Source organism: Gorilla gorilla, chromosome 22 (genome assembly GCF_029281585.2).
Source record: "Gorilla gorilla gorilla isolate KB3781 chromosome 22, NHGRI_mGorGor1-v2.1_pri, whole genome shotgun sequence".
Taxonomy (NCBI): domain Eukaryota; kingdom Metazoa; phylum Chordata; class Mammalia; order Primates; family Hominidae; genus Gorilla; species Gorilla gorilla.
The window spans coordinates 41,243,340-41,264,510 of record NC_073246.2 but is presented as its reverse complement, the minus strand read 5'-3'; the positions used below and the strand labels follow the sequence as shown (position 1 = coordinate 41,264,510).

At 44.2% G+C, this 21,171-nt stretch overlaps 1 long non-coding RNA gene across 1 annotated transcript; it reads right to left on the bottom strand.

The window, feature by feature from the left end:
• Positions 1 to 589: 589 nt before the first annotated feature.
• Positions 590 to 20,748, bottom strand: LOC129529375 (uncharacterized). Its single transcript, XR_008674879.1, has 2 exons — positions 20,657 to 20,748; positions 590 to 903 (listed from the first exon to the last, which is right to left on the bottom strand). It is a non-coding gene; the product is annotated as an uncharacterized lncRNA (long non-coding RNA).
• Positions 20,749 to 21,171: the final 423 nt, after the last annotated feature.

The following is a 21,171-nucleotide window of genomic DNA, read 5'->3' as shown; positions in this document are numbered from 1 at the left end:
GCATGGTGGTGCACACCTGTAGTCCCAGCTACTTGGGAAGCTGAGGTGGGAGGATTGCTTGAGCCCAGGAGCACAAGGCTGCAATGAGTTGTGATTGCACCACTGCACTCCAGCCTGGGTGACAGAGCAAGACTCTGTCCCAAAATGGAAAGAAAGAAAGAAAAGTTGCAAAAAATAAAAATGGTGTCAAGAACATTCAATGTAGGCAGAGCTGGTGGTTCACACCTATAATCCAAGCACTTTGGGAAGCTAAGGTGAGAGGATCGCTTGAGGCCAGGAGTTCAAGACCAACCTAGGCAACATAGCAAGACCTTGTCTCAAAAAAAAAAAAAAAAAATCCTTAACTTAGATTAACCTAGTTCATTTTACTTCATTTGCTCCTTCATGTTCTTTCTCTCCCTCTGTTAAGCAGAATACCATACACCAGTGTCAATCACTGAGAGAGAAACATCACACACTGATTACCAATCCCAAGGGAGGATTCTAAACAGCTCGTTAATTTCTGCTAAGATTCCTGCATTTGCTAGGAGATTTTGCACAAACCCAGCTGTCCGAGTATAAGTTCAGGGAGATAGAACACTTGCACAAGTCAGGCAAAGCAACTTTATTACTCCCAGAAAGACGGCAAAACCCAACAGAAGCCTAGGATCCACGGTGAGCTGGTCCCCAAGCCTCAAGAAAGGTGCATAGGACAGAGGAAGTCTCATCTGCACGAGCTCCACTTCACACTGCAGCTGAGAGACTCAGAAAACACACCACCCCTCCACTCTGGGTTTTATACTCTAGCCAGGACTTGACTTAACTGATCACAAGTGTTGCAGGACATCTGTTCTAGGAGGATCGTGGAGAGAGCCTGGGTTGTTCCTCTTTATCTCAGGATGTTGCAATCTCGGTACATTCTGCCTGGGAACCGCAAACAAGAAGGGGAGAGCTGGGTTGACCAAGGTTCTTTGGGGACTTGTTCTCTGTTTCTCTCTCTTTCTCATTCTTTTCTCCTTCTCGCTCTCTCATTCTTTCTCTGTGTGTGTGTGTGTATGTGTGTGTGTGTCACTAACAACGTACTCTTACATTTTTTTTGGAGACAAGGTCTTGCTCTGTCACCCAGGCTGGAGTGCAGTGGCGAAATCTTGGCTCACTACAACCTCTGTCTCCCAGGTTCAAGCGATTCTCCTGCCTCAGCCTCCAAGTAGCTGGGGTTACAGGCATGCACCACCACTCCCAGCTAATTTTTGTATTTTTAGTAGAGACGGAGTTACACCATGTTGGCAAGGCTGGTCTCAAACTCCTGACCTCAGGTGATTCACCCACCTCAGCCTCCCAAAGTGCTGGGATTACAGGTGTGAGTCACTTCGCCCAGCCTCTTACATAATTTGTCAACTTCTGTAATGTTAACATTAATACAATACTTTAATCTGCTATTTGTGTTCCAATTTTGTCAATTGACTGCATAATTTCCTTTGTAGCATTTTTCTCCTTCAGTATAAGATCTAGGGTTGGCCAGGCATGGTGGCTCATGTCTGTAATCCCAGCACTTTGGGAGGTCAAGGCGGGTGGATCACCTGAGGTCAGGAGTTCAAGACCAGCCTGGCCAACACGGTGAAACCTCGTCTCTACGAAAAATACAAAAATGAGCTGGGCATGGTGGTGGACATCTGTAATCCCAGCTACATGGGAGGCTGAGGCAGGAGACTCGCTTGAACCCAGGAGACGGAGGTTGCAGTGAGCTGATATCAAGCCATTGCACTCCAGCCTAGGCAACAACAGCGAAACTCCATCTCAAAAACAAAAAAAGATCCAGGGTCAGGTATTTTATTTAATTTACATGTCTCTTTGGCCTCCTTTAATCTGAAACATTTCCATATCTTTTCTTTGTTTTTTATTATATTGACATTTTTGAAGATACAGTTCCCCTGCCTATAAAAACAAAAAAAAAAGGAAAAAAAAAAAGGTTTATGAGCCAGAGCAGTGGATGTGCCTGTAGTCCCAGTACTTGGGAGGCTGCAGTGAGAGGATTGCTAGAGCTGAGGAGTTGGTGACCAGCCTGGGCAACACAGTGAGACCCCATCCCTAAAAAAAAAGTATTTCGAGAAACTGTTTTGCAAAGTAGTATAACATAGTTATACCTTTTTTTTTGAGACGGAGTCTCACTCTGTCGCCAGGGTGCAGTGCAGTGGTGTGATCTCGGCTCACTGCAACCTCCACCTCCCAGGTTCAAGTGATTCTCCAGCCTCAGCCTCTCCAGTAGATGGGACTCAGAGAGATAATTTTTGTATTTTTGTAATTTTTGTATTTTTAGTAGAGATGGGGTTTCACCATGTTGGCCAGGATGGTCTTGATCTCTTGACTTCGTGATCCACCTGCCTCGGACTCAAAGTGCTGGGATTAGAGGCAGGAGCCACCGTGCCTGGCCAGTTATACCATTTTACATTCCTTCTAGCAGTGACTAACAGTGTACAAGAGTTCCAGTTCTGGCCGGGCGCAGTGGCTTATGCCTGTAATCCCAACCCTTTAGGAGGCTGAGGCGGGCAGATCACCTGAGGTCAGGAGTTCAAGACCAGCCTGGCCAACATGGTGAAACCCTGTCTCTACTAAAAATACAAAACTTAGCCGGCAGGTTAGTGGGTGCCTGTAATCTCAGCTACTTGGGAAGACTGAGGTGAGAGAATTGCTTGAACCCGGGAGGCGGAGCTTGCAGTGAGCCGAGATCGCACCACTACACTCCAGCCTGGGTGACAGAGCACGACTCTGTCTCAAAAAAAAAGAAGTGTATTTCAAGAAACTGCTAACCTCTTTTGCAAAGTAGTGTAGCATAGTTATACCTTTTTTTTTTTTTTTTGAGATGGAGTCTCACTCTGTCGCCCAGGCTGCAGTGCAGTAGCGTGATCTCGGCTCACTGCAACCTTTGCCTCCTGGGTTCAAGCGATTCTCCTGCCTCAGCTTCCCAAGTAGCTGGGACTATAGGCGCGCGCCACCATGCCCAGATAATTTTTGTATTTTTAGTAGAGACAGGGTTTCACCATGTTGGCCAGGATGGTCTCGATCTCTTGACCTCGTGATCCACCCACCTCGGCCTCAAAGTGCTGGGATTACAGGCGGGAGCCACAGCACCTGGCCAGTTATACCATTTTATATTCCCTCTAGCAGTGACTAACAGCGTACAAGAGTTCCAGTTCCGGCTGGGCGCAGTGGCTCACACCTGTAATCCCAGCACTTTGGGAGGCCAAGGCGGGTGGATCACCTGAGGTCAGGAGTTCAGACCAGCCTGGCCAACGTGGTGAAACCCTGTCTCTACTAAAAGTACAAAAATTAGCCGGGCTGGTTGATGGGCACCTGTAATCTCAGCTACTTGGGGAGACTGAGGTGAGAGAATCACTTGAACCCAGGAGGCAGAGGTTGCAGTGAGCAGAGATCGTGCCACTGTACTCCAGCCTGGGAGACAGAACGAGACTCCATCTCAAAAACAAACAAACAAACAAACCACAGGAGTTCCAGTTCCTCCACATCCTCACCAATACTTGGTAGTGTCAGTCTTTTCAATCCAGCCATTCCAATAAGGGGTAATGGTATCTCATTATAGTTTTCTGCTATATTTGCATTTCCCTAATGACTACTAATATTGAACACATTTTCATATGCTTGTCATTCTTATATCTTTGATGAAATATCTGTTCAGATCTTTCTTGCCCCTTTCTTTACTGAGTTGTTTATTATCTATTATAATGTTGAGTTTACTCTGTATACAAATCCTTTATCTGTAATATGTTTTGCAAACATTTTATCCCAGTCTGTGGCTTGTCTTTTCATTCTCTTAACACTGTCCTTTGAAGAGCGGAAGGTTGTTTTGTTGTGTTCCTGAGACAGGGTCTTGCTCTGTCACCCTAGTTACAGTGCAGTAGCTCAATCACGACTCACTGCAACCTCTGCCTCCCAGGCTCAAGCGATCCTTCCACCTCTGTCTCCCAGGTAGCTGGGATTAGAGATACATGACACTATGACCAGCTAATTTTTAAATTTTTGTAGAAACAAGGTCTCATTATGTTTCCCAGGCTAGTCAGAGGCAGAAGATTTTAAGCTACGGTAAAAGAAAGTGGATCAGTGGTTACCTGGGGCTTCGGGAGTTATGGCCAGGATTGGCTGCAGATGGACAGGCGGGATCTTTTCCAGGTGATTTAAATGTTCCAAAACTGGATTGTGGTGATGGTTGCACAGCCCTGTAGATTTACTAAGAATCCCCCAAGGCAGGTGCATCGCTTGAGCCCAGCAGTTTGAGACAGTCTAGGTAAGTAAATGGTGAAACCCTGTCTCTACAAAGAAATTTAAAATTATCCAGGCACGATGGCATACACCTGTAGTTCCAGCTGACTCGGGAGGCTAAAGCGAGAGGATTGCTTGAGGCTTCAGTCCAGGAGGTGGAGGCTGCAGTGAGCTATAGTCACACCACTGCATTCTAGCCTGGGCAACAGAGTAAGACCCCGCCTCAAGAAGAGAAGAGACGAGGGGAGGGGAGGGGGGGAAGGGGGGAAGGGGAGGGGAGAAGGGGAAGGAGGAGGGGATGGGAAGGGGGAGGGGGAGGGAGAGGGAAGGGAAGGGAGGAGGGAAGGGAAGGGAAGGGAGGAGGGAAGGGGGAAGGGAAGGAAAAAGGGAAGGGAAGGGGGAAGGGAAGAAGGAAGGGGGAAGGGAAGGGAAGGTGGAAGGGAAGAGAAGGGGGAAGGGAAGGGGGAAAAATATATTCCATTCTCAGAAAAAAATTAAATCATTCTTTCCAGCAGCATATCCAATTGGGTAGAAAAACATTATTTTTAAAAATGAGGCGGGGCGTGGTGGCTCACACCTATAATCCCAGCACTTTGGGAGGCCGAGGTGGGCAGATTACTTGAGGCCAGGAGTTCAAGACCAGCCTGGTCAATGTGGTGAGACCCCCATCTCCACTAAAAATACAAAAATTAGCTGGGTGTGGTGGCAGGCACCTGTAATCCCAGCTACTTGGGAGGCTGAGGCTGGAGAATCACCTGAACCCGGGAGGTGGAGGTTACAGTGAGCAGAGATTGTGCCACCGCACTCCAGCCTGGGTGATAGAGTGAGACTCTGTCTCAAAAAATAATAATAAATAAATAAGTTTAGTGGCCAAGTTTGGAGGCTTATATCTGTAATCCCAGCACTTTGGGAGGCCAAGATGAGAGGACTGGGTTTGGGATCAGCTTGGGCAACATAGCGAGACAGCGTGTCTAAAAAAAAAAAAAAAATCTAATTAGTGGGCATGGTGGTGCGCACCTGTAGTCCCAGCTACTCTGAAGGCTGAAGTGGGAGGATTACTTGAGCCCCGGAGACACAGCCTGCAGTGAGTGATGATCGCACCACTGAATGATTGTGCCACTGAACCCGGGAGGCAGAGGTTTCAGTGAGCCTGGGCGACAGAGTGAGACCCCATCTCAAAAAAAAAAAAAAAGGAAGGAAATTCTGACATGCTACAACATGGATGAACCCCGGCAACATTATGCTAAGTGAAATAAACCAGTCACAAAAAAAAAAATACTGTAAGATTCCACTTGTATGAGGTATCTAAAGTAGTCAAACTGAGAAACAGAAAGTGGAATAGTGGTTACCAGGGACTGGGGGGATGTGGACATGGGAAGTTGTTTAATGGGTAGAGTTTTGGAGATCTGTTCCACCGTAATATGAGTACTTAGCACTACTGAACTGGACAATTAAAAATCGTTAAGATGGTAAATGTTATGATACGTGTTTTTACAAGAATTACATTTTCCTCTAAAAAAAGATATTTTAAAAAAGATATTAAAGCCTTTTAGGTATCAGATACTTCACTCACTGCAGGGTAAAATATCATGATGAACCAAATATGCCCAGACCTTGTTCTCTTATGGCTTAACCAAACAACTGTAAGTACTGTAAATAATTATAAGCATGCAAAGCATTTTGAAGGGACACATAAGTTTATCTTGGTAACTGTCCACATCCTAGCTCCAAGTTGGATGATAGGTTTACAGATGCACATTATATTGTTTGTAAATAATACAAAACAAAGAAGGATACGCATGAAATAAAAATGGGGTGTGTGCATTATTTAAGACTTTTTCAAAAAAGTAGTTCAGGCATGGTGGCTCACGCCTGTAATCCCAGCACTTTGGGAGGCTGAGGTGGGCGGATCACCTGAGGTCAAGAGTTCAAGACCAGCTTGGACAACATGGTGAAACCCTGTCTCTACTAAAAATACAAAAATTAGCCAGGCACAGTGGCATGTGCCTCCCAGCTGCTCAGGAGGCTGAGGCAGGAGAATCGCTTGAACCCAGGAGGCAGGCGTTGTTGCAGTGAGCTGAGATTGCACCACTGCACTCCAGCCTAGGCGGCAGGGCAAGACTCCATCTCAAAAACAAAACAAAAAAGTAGTATGGAATCCTATTAAATACAGAAGGCCCTGATCTAATGTGGAGATTGAGCATGCAAGGGTTAATAAGGGATTTCATATACTTCATTCTTTTCATCTCACTCCCATGGAAAAATAGGCTAGACTGATTAATAGGTCTGTGTCAGAAAATTTCCAAAGAAAAATGCAACCTGTGATCTCCTTGCCTCCCCTACAGCCCCACGAGTGATACACTGAAGAGACAATTCTCCTCTTTTCTTTACAGGTTGGCTCAGAGATGAGAGAACACCCTGGAATGTTCCAAATTAAGTTTCACCAAACATTTTGAAAGTATTCAAAATAAACACACAAGTAAAATAGACTAACCTACAAGTCTCAGATTTCTCATTCCATTTAGAGCTATTAATGGAAAGAATAACTTCGCTGGCCCAGGCAACATAACAGGCACATTTTGATAATGAGAGAGTCCTTTTTGGATCAAACCTAAATTTATGGTACTTCCCACACAGTTCAGGGTGGTGAACTGACCACATGGCAGAGTGCCATGGAAAAAGCATTTTGCAGCATGCAAATATGATCAATAAAAGCAACAAGAAGATGATGCAAAATCCTGTCATAATAAAGACCTTGGCTGGGCCCGGAAGCCCATACCTGTAATCCCAGGGCTTTGGGAGGCCAAGGTAGGAGGATCTCTTGAGCCCAGGAGTTTGAAATTACAGTGAGCTATGATCATACCACTGCATTTCAGCCTCAGTGATAGAGTAAGTCTCAAAAACAAAAAAAGAAAAATGTAAAAGTAGCATTTAGATGACATTTTTTTCTGCTTTTAGTTATTATCCTGGCCAACACTCCAAACCACAGACGTAGGGCAACATCTAATCAAACTTAAGGCACCTTCCTCCTGCAGGCTTAAGAAGGGATCGCCCCTCAGGCCATGTCAGATACACATGTCTGTACCATTGCCTCTGCTTTTATAGCTCACCCGAGACAGGGAAACCTTTAGCTTGTTCATGTAATTTCAAGAGTCAGGCAGAACAAGTGCCCCTTAATATTTGAGTAGGTTTTGGGGGATTTCACTCATGTCTTGAATATTAAATGGCTGCCCCTTAGAAGGAGTGATTATCCTTTGAAGCCACAAAAGCTGAGCCATATGGGAGAGATGCAAGGGGCCCTTCCTTTCCATATTTGGAAAACCAGGCCTCATTCTCATTTGTGATTAGGAGAGAACAATGTGACCAATTTATGGCTGGCTTAGCGTTCTTTTTTTTTTTTTTTTTTTGAGACGGAGTCTTGCTCTGTCGCCCAGGCTGGAGTGCAGTGGTGCGATCTCGGCTCACTGCAAGCTCCGCCTCCTGGGTTCACGCCATTCTCCTGCCTCAGCCTCCTGAGTAGCTGGGACTACAGGCACCCACCACCACGCCTGACTAATTTTTTGTATTTTTAGTAGAGACGGGGTTTCACCGTGCTAGCCAGGATGGTCTCGATCTCCTGACCTCATGATCCGCCCGCCTCAGGCTCCCAAAGTGCTGGGATTACAGGCATGAGCCACCGTGCCCCTCTGTGTTCTTTTTAAAATAACAATCAGCACTGTGGACTGCTAGAGGGATACATGTAACAACAGAAATCCAATCATCGTATCTAATGACAATTACACAGTCATGTATCCATAAAGTTTGGAAACAGGCTAGAAACATATGCTGCACGGTGAGCTATATGTGTATATTTGTGTTTGGGTGTCACTGGCCAGCTCATCCATCATAGTGATGATAGACAAGCTGTGTCAAGCCCTGTGTTTTTGCTCTCATTTGCATCCTTTGCTCCTCATCCTTCTGCAGCAGCCTGGATATCCAATACAGTGATGAGTGCTGAGCATTCACATGTTCTGACCATCACCTCCCTTCATACCTTCTCCTTGGCTCACAGGCTTGGGTCACACCTACCCCTATTTATCTTCTGTCTTCATCACGTGGACAAACCAGCTCAGACCCTGGGCTTCCTGTGAAACAGTGTGGTCCAGCACGGCAGTGTAGGATCCAGAGCTCTTCCCATTTCTTCCTTTCCCTTCCACTCTCTACTGTTGGCTTCGTTTCTGCCCTGCCACTCACTGAAACTGCTTCATCAGGACGATGGGTGACATCCCTAGTTGCCAGGTGTAGGCATTTTATGTTCCCCATTTGACCCATCCACACGCCTGAAGTTTCAGCTCTCGCCCGAACATCTCTTTTCTTTCAAATATTTCCTTCCTCCTAAGCTCCAGGCCTGTAGCTGCAACTGCCTGCCGGACCCGGATGTTTCCCAAAATGTAATGCATCAACACCAGACCTACCAGCTTCCTCTCAAACTCTCTGCATCCCTGGCAGGGCAAATGGCTCCCCATCCACACAGCCTGGCGGATACTGCTGAATACCAGGCCACATCAACTCTTCTCCTTGTCGTTTGTGACACAGCCCTCATTTTGTTCAGGTTTCCACTGTCTCCAGTCCTGGCCCAACTCCAGGGGTGGGCCTGATTTGGCCAAAGGGTATCCGAGTCCCCCTGACTGTGACTACATTCTAAGCAGTAAGAAAAGCCAATCGATTGACACTCTGAGAAAAGAGACATTATTTGTCTGGATGCTGTAATCTGGATATGACACCTAGAATTTCCATTTCAGACAGAGAAAGAAGCCAACTCAGAAAGAGGCACAACGAAAGAGGAAAAAAAGAAACTGGGACCGGGTGTGGTGGCTCACACCTGTAATCCCAGCACTTTGGGAGGCTGAGGTGGGTGGATCACCTAAGGTCAGGAGTTTGAGACCAGCCTGGCCAACATGGTGAAACCCCATCTCTACTAAAAATACAAAAATTAGCCAAATGTGGTGGCAGCCGCCTGTAATCCCAGCTACTTGGGAGGCTGAGGCAGGAGAGTCACTTGAATCTAGGAGGCGGAGGTTGCAGTGAGCCAAGATAGCGCCACTGCACTCCAGCCTGGGCGACAAAACTGAACCTCCGTCTCAAAAAAGAAAAAAAAAATAACTTGGGACTGTGAAAACCTATTAAGCTGCTGCATCCATGACCCAGGGCAAGCCTATTATGAATCCCACATCCATCTTCTATTGTTGGAGATGATCTCCTTTCTCGTGGTTGATGCTAATTTGGCTTTCTATTGCTCACAGCCAAAATCTAATGTGTGCTCTGTCTCACATTAGATTCACTGAAGAGTCCTGTCAGTCCCCACCAAAATATATCCCCAATTCACCACCACCACCACTGATCCCCATCCCTACAGCCAAGATCCTAGTCATTCATTGCCTAAGTGAATTTACTATGTACCCCCGGTCTCCTCTTTCTCAAGATAACCCGATCCTACATCTCAACCTCTCATGCTAAACCTGCATTTTCTTCCTTCAAGGCACTTACAACTATGTCAAAGTATCCTGTTTACTGGTTTATTGTCTGTCTTCTCAAGCTAGAGCACAAGTCCTGAGGACAGGAAGCTTGACTCTTTTTTAGGGGGGACAGGATCTCTCTCTGTCACCCAGGCTGGAGTGCAGTGGCACAATCTCAGCTCACTGCAACCTCCGCCTTTCAAGTGATTCTCCAGCCTCAGCCACCTGAGTAGCTGTGATTACAAGCACGCACCACTATGCCCAGCTAATTTTTTTCTACTACTTTTTGTAGAGACAGGGGTCTCCCTGTGTTGCTCAGATTGGTCTTGAACTCTTGGGCTCAAGCAATCCTCCTGCCTTGGCCTCCCAAAGTGCTAGGATTACAGGCAGGAGCCACTGCACCCTGCCAACTCTTCTTTTTAAACCACTTTATTCAGGTATGATTAACATATCGAAACCATACATATTGAATGTAAACATCTGGATGAGATTAGGGATAAGTATACACTTGGGAAACCATTATCATCATCAAGGCCATAAACATACTCATCCCCTCGCAGTTTCACTGCACCTCCTTTATTATGATCTCTGCTATTTTTGTGACAAAAACACTTAACATATTAAGATCCACTCTCTTAGCAAACTTTTAGTATACAATACTTTTTTAAAAAGAGATAGGGGTTTCATTATGTGGCCCAGGCTGGTTTTCTCAAAGTCTTGAACTCAAGTAATCCTCCCCGCTTCAGCCTTTCCCCATTGCGTGTCCTTGTCAAAAATTAGTTGTCAGCTGGGCACAGTGGCTCACACCTGTAATCCCAGAATTTTGAGAGGCCGAGGTGGGTGGATCACCTGAGATCGGGAGTTTGAGACCAGCCTGACCAATATGGTGAAACCCCATCTCTACTAAAAATACAAAAATTAGCCAGGCGTGGTGGCTTGCGCCTGTAGTCCCAGCTACTTGGGAGGCTTAGGCAGGAGAATTCCTTGAACCCAGGAGGCAGAGGTTGCAGTGAGCAGAGATAGTGCCACTGCACTCCAGTCTGGGCGACAGAGCGAGAATCCCTCTATTAAAAATAGAAAATCATTTGTCCATGAGAGGCTGAGATAGGACGATGGCTTGAGCCCAGGAGTTTGAGACTAGGCTGGGCGACATAGTGAGGCCCTGTATCCACAAAAAAATTTAAAAATTAGCCAGACATAGGGATATGCACCTATAGTCCAGCTCCTCAGGAGGCTGAAAGGAGAGAATTATTTGAGCCCAGAAGGTCGGAGGCTACAGTAAGCCATGATCACGTCACTGCACTCCAGCCTGGACAATAGAGCGAGAGCCTGTCTCAAAAAAAAGAAAGGAAAGAAGGAAGTTACCAGAGGAGGAACGTGTCCATCCTAGGTACAATACTTATTTATAGATAGGATTCAAAAAAGATCATGGGGAGATGTGCTCTGCTACAAGGATTTGTGATAAATGATTAATTTTCCTAATTACTACATTTCGCAAGAATTGGTATTATTATCTTTAAAGCAAAATTAGGAACGCTTCTGTTCTCAAGATATTGGGATATCAAGACATTCCTAAGTCTGGGTCACTTTAGTAAACATTATCAATCTGTTCCTTTAACCATAAACATCTAGAGGCTAGGAATACCTGACTTTCTGGGAATGCAGCTCAGCATGTCCCAGCCTCATTTTACATAGCCCTCAAGATGGAGTCGCTCTGGTTCAAACGCCTCTGACATATTTCTCCCCTCCCTTTACAAGAGGACCCTTAACCCTAAAGTTTGCAGAGGGACAAAGATCTGTCTTCTGTAACTCCTTCAGGCTGAATAGGGGTGACGATATTCCTGCCTAATTATTGGGTCTCTTGCATTCAGGGTAGAGAGGAGCTCAGTCAGAAAGCATCAGTATGATGAGGGGTGTTCATAACTCTGAGTTCCAACAAAAGATGATATCTGGAAGCTTAATAAGGGTCCAATTTAAGTAAGCTTGTCTTGCATTCCTACACGAAGAATATAACCGCAATATATTCCACAATAGCAAAGCAAAATAATTCCAAGTAAACTAAACAGAAAGGCCTTCTAAGAACTGGGCAGTTGTTGGAACTAAGCCGATATAGGGTTGACTGACAGCGCATCAATGGCAGAGATATGAGTGTCTAAAGCTTTCATAGCCTGAGTAACGTTATGTGAATAGTCTGGAACATACACACAACATTTAGTTTTGATCAAAACACAAGTTCCTCCTGGGGCCGCTGTTAAAATGTCCAAAGCCATACGGTTTTGTAAGGGTACCTGCCTAATCTGAGAAGTTTCCTCAGGATGGTAAGGGCATGGCAGCATGGCATGTATTACTGAAAGCTGCAACCGTGTGCTCGGCTAAGGCTTCAGCTTGTAATTTGGTAGCTGCCTGTGAGGAAAACATAGCCATGGGGTAGAACCACCAAGATGCTTGTTTTTGTCGCCTATGGCGAGCCTTTACAATTTCCCAGTTAGATGGGAGAGAGTCCAATTTGGTGAGGATACATCCCGGGAGATAAGGGTGACCACACATACACCTTCCGGTCCAGTTAGAAGGTAAGTACGGCCAGCCATGAGTTCTGCAAGCCCATAACCATCCTCAAGGAGAAGGGTAGGCATCCATTTTAGGCAAATTATGTTGCCATACCATCCACATCTGGTCTGCCAATAAAAGGGTCTCACTACATTGTTGAGGTGGCAAAAATTCCATATCACAGGTTCTAGTCTAGTGGTGACTATTATTGTGCCTTTCAAAACATAGAGGTGCTTCACCTGATACCTGCATGCCTCAGCCTCCCAAGTAGCTGGAATCACAGGCATGCACAAGCATGCCTGGCTAATTTTTGTGTTTTTAGTAGAGATGGTGTTTCACTGTGTTGGCCAGGCTGGTCTGAAACTCCTGACCTCAAGTCATCTGTCAGCCTCAGCCTCCCAAAGTGCTGGGATTACAGCTGTCTTCTGCCCCAGTCCAATCTAAAGTTGAGGTGGAATTTAGTTGTTTCCTAATTAGATTAAAAATGTGCTGGCCAGGCGCAGTGGCTCATGCCTGTAATCCCAGCACTTTGGGAGGCCAAGCAGGGCAGATCACTTGAGGTCATGAGCTCAAGACCAGCCTGGCCAACATGGCGAAACCCTGTTTCTACTAAAAAAAAAAAATAAATAAAAATAAAAATAAAAAAAAGACAAAATTAGCCGGGCATGGTAGCAGGTACCTGTAATCCCAGCTACTCCAGAGGCTGAGGCAGGAGAATCGCTTAGAACCCGGGAGGCAGAGATTGCAGTAAGCCGGGGTCACACCACTGCATTCTAGCCTGGGCGACAGAGAGAGACTCTGTCTCAAACAAAAACAAAAACAAACAAAAAAAAGAAGTGCCTTTTGCCTCCTGCCATGATTCTGAGGCCTCCCCAGCCACGTAGAACTGTAAGTCCAATTAAACCTGTTTTTCTACCCAGTCTCAGGTATGTCTTTATCAGCAGTGTGAAAATGGACTAATACAACTCCCTACTGCACATGGCACAACCAACTCTTCAAAAGTTGAATGAATTAGGCTACAAAGTTTTGCCTCATCCGCCATATTCACCTGACCTCTCGCCAACAGACTACCACTTCTTCAAGCATCTCGACAACTTTTTGCATGAAAAACACTTCCACAACCAGCAAAATGCAGAAAATGCTTTCCAAGAGTTCACCAAATCCCAAAGCATGGATTTTTTACACTAAAGGAATGACAAACTTATTTCTCATTGGCAAAAATGTGTTGATTGTAATGGTTCCTATTTTGATTAATAAAGATGTGTTTGAGCCTAGTTATAATTATTTAAAATTCATGGTCTGAAACCGCAATTACTTTTGCACCAGCCTAGATTCTATTTGCATTTATGTTTATCAGGGATATTGGCCTGTAATGTTCTTTTCTTACAGTGTCCACAGCTGGCTTTGGTATTAAGGCAATGATGGGCTCATAAAATGAGTTTAGAAACGCCCCTTCCTTTTCAGTTTTTTGGAAGACTTTGAGAAGGACTGGCATTAATTCTTCATTAAATATCTGGTAAAATTGACCAGTGAAGCAATCTGATCATGGGCTTTTCTTCATTGGGAGATTTTGATTACTGATTCAATCTCCTTACCCATATTGATCCGTTTAAATTTTTTCTTTCTTCATGGTTCAGTCTTGGTAGGATGTACGTTTCTAGGAATCTATTCATTTCTTCTAGGTTATGCAAATTGTTGGCATGTAATTATTAATAGTAGTCTCTTATGAGCCTTTGTATTTCTGTGGTATCTGCTGTAATGTCTCTTCTTTCTTTTATAATTTTATCTATTTGCGTGTTCTTTTATCCTTAGGCTAGCTAAAGGTTTGCCAATCTTGTTTATCTTTTTAAAAATCCAACTATTACTATCAGTGATTTTTTTTTCTTTAGATGGAGTCTCACTCTGTCCTCCAGGCTGGAGTGCAGTGGCACGATCTCAGCTCACTGCAACCTCTGCCTCCCAGGTTCAAGCGATTCTCCTGCCTCAGCCTCCCGAGTAGCTGGGACTATAGCTGCGCGCCACCACGCCCAGCTAATTCTTGTATTTTTAGTAAAGACGGGGTTTCACCATGTTGGCCAGGATGGTCTCAATCTCTTGATATTGTCATCCACCCGCCTCGGCCTCCCAAAGTGCTGGGATTACAGGAGTGAGCCACTGTGCCTGGCCATATCATTGATCTTCTGTACTGTTTTTCTATTCTCTATTTCATTTATTTCAGCTCTGATCTTTATTATTTCCTTCATTCTGCTAACCTTAGTTTTTGTTTTTCCTTTTTTAGTTCCTTGAGGTGAATTTTAAGATGTTTGAGATCTCTTTTTTTTCTTTTTTTTTGAGATGAAGTCTCGCTCTGTCACCCAGGCTGGAGTTCAGTGGTGCAATCTCGGCTCACTGCAAGCTCTGCCTCCCGGGTTCACGCCATTCTCCTGCCTCAGCCTCCCGAGTAGCTGGGACTACAGGCACCCACCACCATGCCTGGCTAATTTTTTTTTTTTTTTTTCAGTAGAGACGGGGTTTCACTGTGTTAGCCAGGTTGGTCTCAATCTCCTGACCTCGTGATCCGCCTGCCTGGGCCTCCCAAAGTGCTGGGATTACAGGCGTGAGCCACCGTGCCTGACCTCTTTTTTTCTTAATGTAGGCATTTAGCGCAATAAATGTCCCTCTTTGAACAGCCTTTACTGCATCCCATAAGTTTTGGTATGTTGTGTTTCCATTTTAATTTGTCTCAAGATTTTTTTTTCTTGTTTGATTTCTTCTTTGATCTATTGGTTGTTTAGGAGTGTGCTATTTAACTTCCACATATTTGTGAGTTTTCCAATTTTCCTCCTATTATTGATTTCCAGTTTCACAGTATTGTGGTGAGAAAAAAGATATTTGATATAATTTCAATCTTCAGGGCTGGGTGCGATGCCTTATGCCTGTAATCTCAGCACTTTCAGAGGCCAAAGCGGGCAGATCACTTGAGGTCAGGAGTTGGAGACCAGCCTGGACAACATGGTGAAACCCTGTCTCTACTAAAAAATACAAAAATTAGCCAGGCATGGTGGTACATGCCTGTAATCCCAGCCTCCTTGGAAGGCTGAGACAGGAGAATCACTTGAACTTGGGAGGCAGAGATTGCAGTGAGCCGAGATTGTGCCACTGCACTCCAGCATGGGCAGCAGAGCGAGATTCCGTCTCAAAAAATAATAATAATAATTTCAATTTTCTTAAATTTGTTAAAACTTTAAAAAGGAAAGTTTTGTTTTGCGGCCCAATATATGATCTATCCTAGGAAATGTTCCATGTGCATTTGAGAAGATGTGTATTCTGCTGCTGTTAGAGGGAACGTTCTGTGTATGTCCGCTCTATTGGTTATAGTGGTTGTTCAAGTCCACTGTTTTTCTTTTTTGTCTAGATTATCTATCCATTGTTGAAAGTGAAGTATTCAAATTTCCCACTATTATTGTATTGTTGTCTATTTCATCCTTCAATTCCATTAATATTTGTTTTATACATTTAGGTGTTCTAATGTAGGGTGCATACATATTTACAATTCTTATATTCTCTTGATGATTTGACCCCTTTCATCATACAATGATCTTTTTTGTGTCTTGTGACATCTTGACTTAAAGTATATTTTTTCTGATGGTATAACCACTCCTGCTCTCTTTTGATTACCATAGGCATGGAGTATCTTTTTCTATCCCTTCACTTTCAGCCTATGTCTATCTTTAAATTTTTATTCATTCAGTCATTCTATGTCTTTGTTTTTTGGAGATTAAGTCTCACTATGTTGCCCAGGCTAAAGTGTAGTGGCTATTCTCAGGAACACTTACAGCATACTACAGCCCCAAACTCCTGGCCTCAAGGGATTCTCCTGCCTCAGCCTTCTAAGCAGCTGACAGCTGAGATTACAGGCACACACCACTATGCCTGGCTCACTCTATGTCTTTTGATTGGAGAAATGAATCAATTTTCATTTAAAGTAATTAGTGATATAGGAGGATTTACCACTACCATCTTGTTCATTGTTTTCTGTTTGGTAGTTCCTTTTTTTTTTTTTTCTTTCTTTTGAGATGCAGTCTCGGTCTGTCACCCAGGCTGGAGGGTAGTGGCACGATCTCGGCTCACTGCAAACTCTGCCTCCTAGGTTAAAGTGATTCTCCTGCCTCAGCCTCCCGAGTAGCTGGGATCATAGGCATGTGCCACCATGCCTGGCTAATTTTTGTATTTTTAGTAGAGATGGTGTTTCACGGTATTGGCCAGGCTGGTCTTGAACTCCTGACCTCCAGTCATCTGTCAGCCTCAGCCTCCCAAAGTGCTGGGATTACAGGCGTGAGCCACCACGCCTGGCCACCTTTGTTTCTTTCTTCTCTTACTACTTCCTTTTAATGTCATGATTTTTGTGGTGGCATGCTTTGATTATTTTATCTTTGTCTTTTGTGTATCTACTACCAGTTTTTGCTTTGTGATTACCATGAGGCTTACATAAAACATCTTACACTTATAACAGTCAAAGCTGGTATTTTCAATTGCATATAAAAGTTCTGGCTGGGCGCAGTGCTCATGCCTGTAATCCCAGCACTTTGGGAGGCCAAGGCGGGTGGATCACGAGGTCAGGAGATCGAGACCATGCTGGCTAACACGGTGAAACCCCGTCTCTACTAAAAAAATACAAAAAAAATTAGCCAGGTGTGGTGGTGGGTGCCGGTAGTCCCAGGTACTCAGGAGGCTGAGGCAGGAGAATGGTGTGAACGCGGGAGGCAGAGCTTGCGGTGAGCCAAGATCACACCACTGCACTTCAGTCTGGGAGACAGAGCGAGACTCCATCTCAAAAAAAAAAAAAAAAAAAAAAAAAAAAGCTCTACACTTTTACTTCTTCCCTCCCACATTTTATTGATATCACAATGATGTATATCTTTTACATTGTGTAATCACTAACAAATTTTTATAGTTATATAATACTTTTGTCTTTTAATTTTTATACTAGAATTAAAATTTATATGCCACCATTACAGTATGAATATTCTGAATTTGATTATACTTACCTTTACCCATGAGTTTTATACCTTCATATGTTTTCATGTTGCTAATTAGCATCTTTTCATTTGAACTTGAACAACTCTGTTTAGCATTTCTTCTAAAGCAGGTCTAGTGGTGATGAACTCCTTCAGCTTTTGTTTGTCTGGGAAGTCTATCTCTGCTTGATTTCTGACAGCTTTGCCAAGTATAGTATTCTTTCCTGGCACTAAGAATACTTAGTTCTTTCAGCACTTTGAATCCCACTTTCTCCTGGCCTGCAAGATTTCTGCTGAAAAATTTGCTTATAGTTTACAGTGGCTCTCTTGTATGTGATGAGTCACTTTTCTCATGTTGCTTTCAAGATTTTTTATTTTTTTTTTTAGACAGAGTCTCATTCTGTTGCCCAGGCTGGAGTGCAGTGGCACAATCTCAGCTCATTGCAACCTTCGCCTCCTAGGTTCAAGCAATTCTTGCGCCTCAGCCTCCTGAGTAGCTGGGATTACAGGCATGCACCACCACACCCAGCTAATTTTTGTATTTTTAGTAGAGACAGGGTTTCACCATTTTGTCCAGGCTAGTCTTGAACTCCTGGCTTCAAATGATCCATCCACCTCAGCCTCAAAAGTGCTGGGATTACAGGCACAAGCCACTGTGCTCAGTCCAAGATCCTTTGTGTCTGACTTTTGACAAGTTGATTATGTGTCTCAAGAACCTCATTATGCTCAAGTATTTTCAGTATTATAGGCTTCATGGGGATGGATGTTTGTTTTCCTCTCCAGATTTGGGAATTTTTCTGTCATTATTTCCTCAAGTAAGTTTTCCATCCCTTTCTCTTTCTGCGCTCCTTCTTGGATTCCCATAACGCACATATTGGCTGCATTGAGTTGTCCCATAAGTTTCATAAACTTTCCTCACTCATTTTCATTCTTCTTTTCACTGAAAATGTTTAAGGTGATAAATGTTATATGTACTTTGTCACAATTTTTAACAATGTTTGTTCCATCTATATGGTGGAATACAATGCAGTAATAAAAAGAAAGAATAATTTGTAAAGGACTGATAAAAAACAATCTCTATTGTTAAGTGAAAATGCATGGGTACCAAACAGTGTAAAAATAAAGGAGGAAGAAAAGAACATATATTAATTTGCTTCCACGAAATATCTCAAGAGGGATACCTAAGAAGCAGCAACATTGGTTTCTTCTTAGAAGTAGATAGCCAGAGGGAACAGAAGCAGAAGGCAGACTTCTCTGGAAATTTTTTTGTTCCTTTGGAATTTTTTTTTCCTTTAAGACAGGATTTCACTCTGTCACCCAGGCTTGAGTGCAGTGGACTGCACAATCATAGCTCACTGCAGCCTCGACCTCCTGGGCTCAAGTGATCCTTCCACCGCAGCGTTTTGAGTAACTGGAACTGCAGGTGTGTGCCACACACCCAGCTAATTTTTTTTTTTTTTAATTTTGTAGAGACAGGGTCTTGTGTTGTTGCCCAGAACGGAATCTTTGGAATTCTGAATCACAGAAACACATCTTCCAAAACTAAATGAAAATGCAAAAGGTGATATCTATATATAACCTACACGTATACGCGGGCATCACAAACTAAAATTCCTCCAGAAGCCCAGTAGGAAACACAAAGGAGTGAAATCAGCAGGTCTGGAACCTTGGCAACTGGAGAAAGAACACCTCCTTACAAGATACAAGGTCAAGTGCAGTCTGTGGAACACATGCCCAAAGGACGCCAAGAGAAGTGGAAGAGCTAAATTTGTAAGTGAAAATTTCTGACTCTGACATGTTGAAAAAATACTTTAGGACAGGAGCGATGGCTCACGCCTGTAATCCCAGCACTTTGGGAGGCTGAGGCTGGCAGATCACGAGGTCAGCAGATCGACACCATCCTGGCTAACACGGTGAAACCGTGTTTCTACTAAAAATACAAAAAATGAGCTGGGCATGGTGGCGGGCACCTGTAGTCCCAGGTACTTGGGAGGCTGAGGCAGGAGAACGGTGTGAACCCAGGAGGCGGAGCTTGCAGTGAGCTAAGACTGCACCACTGCACTCCAGCCTGGGTGACAGAGCGAAACTCCGTCTCAAAAAAACAAAACAAAACAAAACAAAACTTATATATATCCAGAAATGTATACATAGGTGAAAAGCTCAATTAGTATTCATGAAGTGAACACAGTGCAACCAACATCCAGATCAAGAAACCGAGCATGAATAGCCAGCCCCTCAAATTTTTCCATTGCTCTCTCCTCCAGTCGCTAGCTCTCCACCTCAACCCCAACCAGGAAGCACTATCCTGACTTCTAACAGACTGGATTAGTTTTGCCTGCTTTTGTACATTATATGAATAAAATCACACAGTATACACACTTTTGGATCTGGTATCTTTCTCTCAACATTATGCTAGTGAAATTAATCCACATTGTTGTATGTAGTTGCATATGGGTCATTTTCATTGCTGACGGTCTTCCATTTATTCATCTATTCTTCTGTTGACTGGCGTTTAGGTTGCTCTCTGTTCGGGCTTATAACAAATTGTTCGGCTATAAATATTCTGTTTCATGTCTTCTGGTGAAAATATGTAGGCATTTTTGTTGTGTACCTTTCTAGGAGTGGAATGACTGAGTCCTGAAAGTGTCTGTTCAGGTTTAAAACATACTGCCAACTGGACATGGTGTAACATGCCTGTAGTCCCAACTACTTGGGAACCTGAGGCAGGAGGATTGCTTGAATCCAGTTCTGGGCTATAGTGTTGTTATGCTGATCAGGTCGTTAGCATCATTATGGTGACTTTCCACGGAGCAAAAGACCCACAAGTTTGCCTGTGAAGGGGTGAACTGGCTCAGGTCAGAAACGGAGCAGGTCAAAACTCCCATGCTGATGAGTAGTGGAATCTACTGCCAAATAGTTTTTCATTTGAGTTCTGGCTGCTCCATTTGTTTGTGTTGGCAACTTAAAAAAAACAAGGCCAAATAAAACATCTGTGGACCATCAGTTGTCACCTCTGGCCTAGCGCATCTTCGGTTCTTATGGGAGAAAGTTCTTTATGAGGTAAGTCCAAAAGCATAGAGTTCCCTTGCTTAAGACCTTGCAGTATCCCTCAATCTTTGGATAATGATCGAACTTCATGACGGGCTGCTCTTCTTTGTTTCTGCCTCTTTTCCCTGATCTTTACGTCCATTTTTCATCCATCCCCGCCACTTTAAAGGCGTTGGTGGGCTGCCACACTCTAGCAAGTCAGCATGCCTTGAAATATGCTGACCCCCCTGCCGATGGCTTCCCCTTTCTTTACTAGGCCAATTGAGTACTTTCTCTCCCCACTGAATTACTAGACCCAGTGCTTGGGATACAAACCTGGATTCTCTCTACCCCAGGGACTTCACGGTGCCTGCCACAGGGCAGGTGCTCAGTACATGCTTGTGCCACAAACTTGGGTACTCTCTGATGTTGAATTTTGTTAAGGTAATCCATGCAGATAGGAAAGTGAAAAAAAATTACACACGAGAAAAGGGAAATTTTACCCTCAATCTTCCCACTTTTCCCCAGAGGCAACCGCTGGTACCACTTCCTTGTGTATTCTTCCTGAGATATATATGGAATGTATAAGGATATATATTCAATCAATGCTATGGAGAAAATAAAACAGCCCTCTAGGGGTCCGCGAGTGCTGGAGACGGTCGCGCACGGCTCTCAGGAGCTGCAATCTGAGAGCTGCCCTACTCTGGGCCCAGAAACGACCCTCGTGCACCTGCAGTCCTCCAGGGAAATCTGAAGAAAGTTCCACAGCTTGGATCCCCAGCACTTTGGGAGGCCGAGGCGGGAGGATCGCTTGAGCCCAGGAGTCGGAGACCATGCTGAGCAACATAGTG